We start from the raw sequence: 7880 nt of genomic DNA on the forward strand, positions 1-7880 counted from the left end.
TTTATGGTGTAATTACTAATTAGTCCTTTTAATTAATTTGAATTTATAATTCAACTTTTAGCACTTACGTGATTTAGTCCTTATACTTTAATAACTCCTAACTATTGAAAATTACTTATCCAAATTTAATTCACCTCTATTATGAAATATTTACTAACTCGACTTTCAAAAACAGAGTCCCGAAACTACACTCTTTATCACCCCTAATTATCGGGTTATTACACTTTATTTAATGAATCATTTAAGCATGAACTTTATGTAACATCCCAAAATAGGGCCTAAATGGAATAGTGGTTGCGAAACCACGAATCTGAGATAGAAAAGTTTATTCTGATTAATTTTATAATTTACCGAGTGATTAGATGCATATGTTAGAGTATCGATGGAAAATTTTATAGATAGCATGCTTAATTTAGCTACTAGGGCTTAATTGCAAAAGTTGATAAATATGAGTTTTAGATGCTAAAGGATTAAATTGAAGAGCATAATTGAAGTAGAGGTCCTTAAATGGTAATTAGACCATTAGGTTTTCATGGACAAAAATTGATATACATAGATAAAAATAACTAAAGTTTTAATGAAGGGTATTTTAGTCATTTGGTAATTAAAAGATTAAAAAAGGGAAAAAAGATGGCAAAATGTGACCATCTTCTTCATTAGGCTAAAATTTCAAGGGTTCTTCATAGCTAGGGTTTTTCAAGCTTCCAAGCTTCATAGTAAGTGATTCCAAGCCCCGTTTTTAATGTTCTTTACGTTTTCGAAGTTCTGGTAACTTGATTTAGCTTATTCTAGCAATAATTTAACCTAGGGTTCATATTTGGAAAAATACCCATAGGTGAAATGTGTTTATTTTGATGTTTTATGATAGAATATGAAGCTTGAAATTATGTTAAACGACTTGAGCTAAACGATTTTAAGCGAAAATGAGTAAAATGACATAATCGGTAAAAATACCTAATAGTCATAAGTACGTGTTAGAGAGGGAATTTATGTTGCCGTAGGTAAATAAATGATCAGCATGTCATAAAACATAATAATTAGGGATAAAGTTTCATTTCCGAGCCTTGGGGAAAAAGTGTAAATATGCAAAAGTTTATAGGAAAATTGTAATTTTGCAAAAGTTAGAGTTAAGGACTATTTTGATAAATGTGAATATTAAATAAGTTAAATTTTCTATTATAGATCAAGAAGAACAAAATTCGGGGTTAGACCGAGGAAAGAAAAAGGTTGAGGACTAAATCAAAATATTTAATTGTATTTTGTATCGAGCAAGAATTGATGGAGAAATGATACTTAATTAAAAGTCCCGATTGAACCTTAGAAATGTGCAGGATACAAATGTCATGACATTAGGGTTTAAGGATACCAAGTAAGACCATGCCAAGGCATGGCATTGGTAAGTTTTACAAGGCAAGGAAATCATGTAAGACCATGTCAAGACATGGCATTAATAAAATACAATAAGGCAAAGATCCCATGTAAAACCATGCCAAGGCATGGCAATGGTGAGTTCATAAGGCAAGGATACCACATAAGACTATGCCAAGACATGGCAATGGTAAGTTTAAAAATGAAAGGTACCCGTGTATTCTTAGTATTCCAAGTGGTTCAACGAAAAATTCAAAGAGTGTACCAAAAGGAAGTATCGTAAAGCCAACTCAGAAAATCGTAAGGATGTCAGAGATCACCCTCACACTATCAACGAGTTATCTCAGTATTTTGTGACTAAAAATACTTTAAGTTATGGCATGTATAGGGACTTGTCTATTTTGTGTGTATGTCCTTATGATATGATTAAAAAATGGCATGTGAATACTTGGTAATGATTAGCTTATGATATAGCTAAATAAGAACATGTTTTGGTATTATGTATGCCTAAATAAGGTTTGATGCAAAGAAACTATGAAAGAGTAAGAGTTGGCCATGGAACAGTTAGAAAATAGCAGTAGTGATGTGGTTTTGAAAAATCACTAAAATTTGTAGAAATTGAATTAAATGGTGAATGGATATAGAATTAAAGCTTATTGAGTCTATTTTTATAGGAAAGAAATAGAGCAAGCAAAAGAAGTCTATATTGTAAGATATTTAAATTTATGTAAGACTAGTTCAAAGTGAAATTGTGATCCCCTGTTCCAACTTTGGTAAATCACAAGAAATTGTAAAAATATAATTATAAGTCAAATTTTATATATCTAGATTTCTCAGTGAGTCTAGTTTTATTAGAAATAAACAGAAACATTATCTAATTTCTGTCTAATGATATAACTGATTTTTAGTGAAAAGAGGTCATATCCGCTAAACTGTGAAACATGGGACCATTTAATGAATAAGCTGTACTAATTGGCCAGACCAAAAATTCTGGAAAATTTCTGGTAAGAAGATATATGAGTCTAGTTTTAAAAAATTTACAGATTTAAATTTTGAGTTTTTTAACTTAAGTTATAATTAATTTAGTGACTATTATGCAGATGGACAGTTTTATTATGAATAGTGAAATAAATTGTTTTGATTTGTGTAAGTAATAGAAAAATTTTGAATGTCCCCGATTTGGTCCCGAACTGTTCCAATTGCATGTTTTAGGGCCTCGAGGGCCCTTTTTAGGAATTTATTGGATGAATGTGAGTGAATTAATATTTTTTTAAAAAAAGTAAATTTTTTTATGCCCCTAATAGGTAAGATAAGTCTGGTAACGCCTCGTGCTCGACTCTGGCGGCGGTCTCGGGTAAGGGGTGTTACATTTATTGCTATCAGAGTAAGAGTTTAGTCGGTTCTCGAAATATTCAGTATGAGTAAGAGTCTAGCTATACATGTCATATTTATATTTTGATAGTGTGACGACTCTTGATGATTTTAAAATGTTTTTCTTTTATAGTTATGGATCCCGAACGAGTTGGTGCAGATGATGTAGAAAGTAACACGCCCGCTCGCATAGAAGGGATGGTGCCACCAAATAGTACTGAAAGGCCGTTACAGTTAGTTTGGGAGGAGGGGCTCGAGAAGCCTTCTTCCAAGCTATGAATGAATTGTTTGCCGAGTTCATTCGTAAGAATCTGGCTGTAAGACCTCCATCCCCTCACGATCCTAAGACTACCCATGTAGCTTCCCTAGTTACAGATATAGTCAGAAGAGAGAAGCCATCAGTTGATAAAATTAGAAAACAAGGGGCCGAAGAGTTTCGGGCTACTAAAGATGATGATGCAGAGAAAGCTGAATTTTGGCTCAATAATACTATTAGGGTCTTTGATGAGTTATCTTGCACACTTAAAGAGTGCATAAAGTGTGTTGTATCACTTTTAGAAGACTCGGCCTACCATTGGTGGAAGACACTTGTGTCAATAGTACCGAAAGAGAGGGTTACTTGGGATTTCTTTAAGGAGGAGTTTCATAAGAAATACATTAGTTAGAGGTTCATCGACCAGAAAAGAAAAGAATTCCTTGGAATAAAGTAGGGTAAGATGACAGTGACTGAATATGAACGTGAATTTGTCAGACTCAGTAATTATGCTCGTGAGTGTGTGCCTACTGAAGCTATTATGTGCAAGAGATTTGAAGATGGGCTCAATGATGATATTCGACTGTCAGTCGGTGTTTTAGAAATAAAAGAGTTCGTCATTTTAGTTGAAAGAGCTTGTAAGGTAGAGGATTTGTTCAAAGGAAAGGGTAAAGCTGAAATTAAGATGCAAGACACGAAGAAAAGACAGATGAGCAAGTCGTTTCAGTCTATATCCAAGAGGCCTAGAGAGTTCTCTACGAGATCTAATTTTTCAGCAAGGTATTCTAGCTGAAACAGAGGTAGAAGATTTGTGGGTCAGAAAGCTCAGACCACTTCAATTGCAAGTGTTGGCAGTATTCAGCCTGATAGACCTGAGTGTCCTCAATGTGGTCGACGTCATCCAGGTCAATATTGAGCAACTGGGACTGGTTGTTTCTGATGTGGTCAATCGGGTCATTTCATTTGGGAGTGTCCTGAGATGGTTAAAAGAGAAATAATACTGAGTGATGATTAGGAAATGCCCTTGTTAGAGGTAGACCTCAAAGAAGTTTAGGAATAGGGGTAGGTAGAGGTGCATCTAGAGATTCAGCAGTGAGACCAGATGTTAGAGCACCTGCAAGGACCTATGATATCCATGCTTGTGAGGAGGCATCCTCCCCCAATGTAATTACAAGTACATTTTCTCTTCATGTTAATGTTATTACTTTAATTGATCCAGGTTTGACCCATTCCTATGTTTGCATAAAATTGATGCCTAGTATGAACATGTCCATAGAGTCTACGGGATTTTTTATTAAAGTATCGAATCCATTGGGTCAGTATATATTAGTAGACAAGGTATGTAAAAATTTCCCTTTGATGATTAGAGGTTACTGTTTTTCGGTCGATCTCATGCTATTGCCATTTGATAAGTTTGATGTGATTCTTGGTATGGATTGGTTGATTGCGCATGATGTGATAGTGAATTGTGGAAAGAAATTCATTGAGTTGAAATACGAAAATGGTGAAATTCTTTGAGTTAATTCAAATGAGTCAGATAGTCCAATTGCCATGATTTCTGTTATGTCTTCTTAGAAATGCTTGAGAAAAGGATATGAAGCTTATCTTACTTTTGTGTTGAATACTAAAGATCTAGAGTTGAAAATAGAATCAGTGCCTGTGGTATGTGAGTTTCCTGATGTGTTTCCGGAAGAACTACCAGGTTTGCCTCCTAATGAGAAGTTGAGTTTGGTATTGAATTGGTTCTGGGTACAACACCCATCTCTATTGCTCCTTATAGAATGGCTCCAATGGGATTGGGAGAATTGAAAGTTTAGTTGCAGGAACTAACAGTGTAACGCCCCAAAATTTAGGGTCTGTAAGTTTGTTGGATTAACTCATTTTGCGTGATAGGGAGATGGATGAATGGTTTGGGTGAGTTTAGGGGTGTCAGTGAAGCACGGGGGTTAGGTTTTAGCTTTTGCAAAGTACTATTTTTTCTCTCTTTAAGAAACCCTGCACGCTGGCCCCTAGGCTTTTTAAATAAATGTGGTGATTGCTATCACAAGGAAGACGTATGGCTTGGTGGCTTGTGGCGTGCTTTGGCTTTAGGAAGGACTGGGGTTCGAATCCCAAGTGTTGCAGAGGACGTCATTTTGCTACATGGGGGCGGTAAGAGTTTGTGGCGAATTCAAACTCGACCATATGGGAGTTTGAATTAGTCTGGGTTGTTGGGAGAAGATTGTGGAGGGATAAGGGGAGTGATTTGTAGAGAGTTTCAAGGATTTGGTGGGGGGAGTGTTGTACCCGAATTGTACATCTTGTAGAAGCAAAATCGGCTAAGGGAGTTTGGCTAGCATTTTTGGCATTTTTGGTCTTGGGGTAAAAGTCGAATCCTGCTTTCTCTTTTCTGGGGTTTTTGTTTTGGTTCTTTTTGGGGGCATTACCTTTTTTTTATGCCAAACTTTCTCTCATTTCTCAGCCTAAGCCGATTGTGGTTTACCCTAATATCCCTCCTTCCCATTTCATCTTGCTACACTTTGTTTTGGCTACACCTTACTTTGATCGAGTAACTCCATTTCTTTCCTCACCCATACTTTTGGTTTAAGTAGTGGCATCTCCTTGATCTTTTACTCATCCCCTACTTTTTTTGGTTGGTGTTTTCTTTCCTGAAGCCTTCACCGAATACTCTCATATCTGGCCGAAACTCTCCCTTATTGGATTAAGGTAAGTTACTCTTGGGTTGTCGAATCTCTTGCAATAGCCGAGCTTGGCTATTGTTTCTTCCATACGTATGTTGTGGTTCCACCATTCCTTGCTCATATTTTCAATGATGGTCTCCCTTTTAAACCTTCTACTCTATTGGTGTACTCTATGAGGGTGTTCTTGGTGTCGGGTGTTTGACAATGGTGTTTGCTGGAATAGGCCGAATATTGCTACTTCTTTCTCTTAGTCTCTGTTTCGGTAAGTAGCTCTCAAAGTTAAGTAGTTTAAAATTAAGTTGGGTAAAATAATGGATATAGTTGTTAATGCAGATTGTAGACAACTGGGTTATGGAAGAAGAGGTGGTTTGAGCCTTATATGTGCTATCAAGGTTTGGGCGTGTGGAGTGCGTTGTTCTTCTCTCGTCAAGTGTGTAGTCGTACACCCAACCTTACTCTATGTTCAATGATGAACGTAGGTGTGTAACCACACCAAGGCTGTTGTAGATCGGCAAAAGCCGAAAAGCCAGAGCTTCGGCTTCTGAGGCCTTGCGAATGTGCGATCGCTCGTGGGGTCGAGCCCACATGTTATGGGTAGTAGACTATAAGACCGTTGCGTGCGTTTCATGGACTAGGGCCGTTATGGGCCTTGTTGGGCCGAGATGGGTCGTGCAGGCCCAATAAACTTGTGGGCCCCACACGAATAGGATATGCGGTAAGTGACAAAGTATGGAATGTAAGTGACAAAGTATGGAATGGGACAAGGAAACCGCTTTGACACGACTGAGCTTGAGCTAAATGGGCCACATGGGCGTGTGGGCCTACTTAGGCCGAGTAATGGGCCTTAGGCTCATTTACACTATTTTGGCGATATGGGTTATCTGAGTCGTTCGAGACGACTGTAGACCTTCAAAAGGGTCGTTATCTGTACCGAGACCCTAAAATTAGTTAAATGACTAAAATACCCCTGAGGGGTATAACTGACGAAATGACCTTTATAGCGCTAGTGGTAGGTTAATTGGTGTGTGTATGACATTTATATGACTGGTTTTGAGTATCACATACTACATACACGTAATATTTATCACACGACATTTGCATGGGGTTGGGTTTATGTTATGGAGGAAGTACTGTACTGGTGACTATGTCATGTTTATTATTACTGGTGGCTTACCACACTTACTGCTACTGGCAGCTACGCTGTGTTATTATTACTGGCAGCTTTGCTGCGGCTGGTTGGGTGGGTTGATTGATATCCCCACATGGTGTGTTGGTTGGTACGGGTGGTGTGCTGGATGGTTTTTGGGATGGGTTGCATTTTTGCACTATACTGAAACTGTATTGGACTTAGGCCCACACTGCTACTGTTTAAGGGCTAAGGCCCAGACTGTACTGATACTGAATAGGGCTCAGGCCTAGGCTGTTACTGCATGCACTATTTTCTATAGTCTAATAAGGGATTACACACTGAGTTTTCGTGAACTCACCCTTTCTTTTAATTGTACAGTTAATCCTCAGCCTTAGATAGTTTTGAGCTGCGAGGGACTCGGGGTGGCCACACGATCACGAATGACTTTATTATTTACTGATTTATATTTGGGTTTTGTTTTTGTAATAACGCCATTTGGGGATTTAACTTTTAATTGGGCTATGATTTGGTATTTATCAACTGCTAGAGTAGGAACATCGGGTTTTCAAAATAATGACGTTTTCGGTATGCAAACCTGCAACTTTAATTCTGATAAAAATGAACGTATTAACAACTATACACGTTTTAAACAGCATGAAACACTAGGCATACATGGGCTTTAAAACTATAAAGGCTTTTATGACAACCGGTTTAACATCATAAGCTTGTCGAGTTTTTGGGTAATTGATGTGGCACATCAGATTCTGTTGTAACGTCTAGGCCGGGTTTCAGGTTTTACATTTTGTGGTATCAAAACCAGGTTCAAAACTTCATTGTGGAATAAATTTTTCCTAAAATTTAGTTTTGGAAATGATGTTTTCAACGGAATTTGACTTGTTTTTGAAATGACGATTACTGGGAGTGTGGCACACCGAATCTCTGGCAACAAATTTGTAAGTATTCTATTATCGATTGCTACTATAAACTGTTGTGTTATATTGAGGAATTGTTATAGGTAGTAGAACTGTATCGAAACTCCATAGGTAAAGTAAACGAAAAACCCTAGGGAGTTGATGTT

Source organism: Gossypium hirsutum, chromosome A11, assembly GCF_007990345.1.
Source record: "Gossypium hirsutum isolate 1008001.06 chromosome A11, Gossypium_hirsutum_v2.1, whole genome shotgun sequence".
NCBI lineage: Eukaryota > Viridiplantae > Streptophyta > Magnoliopsida > Malvales > Malvaceae > Gossypium > Gossypium hirsutum.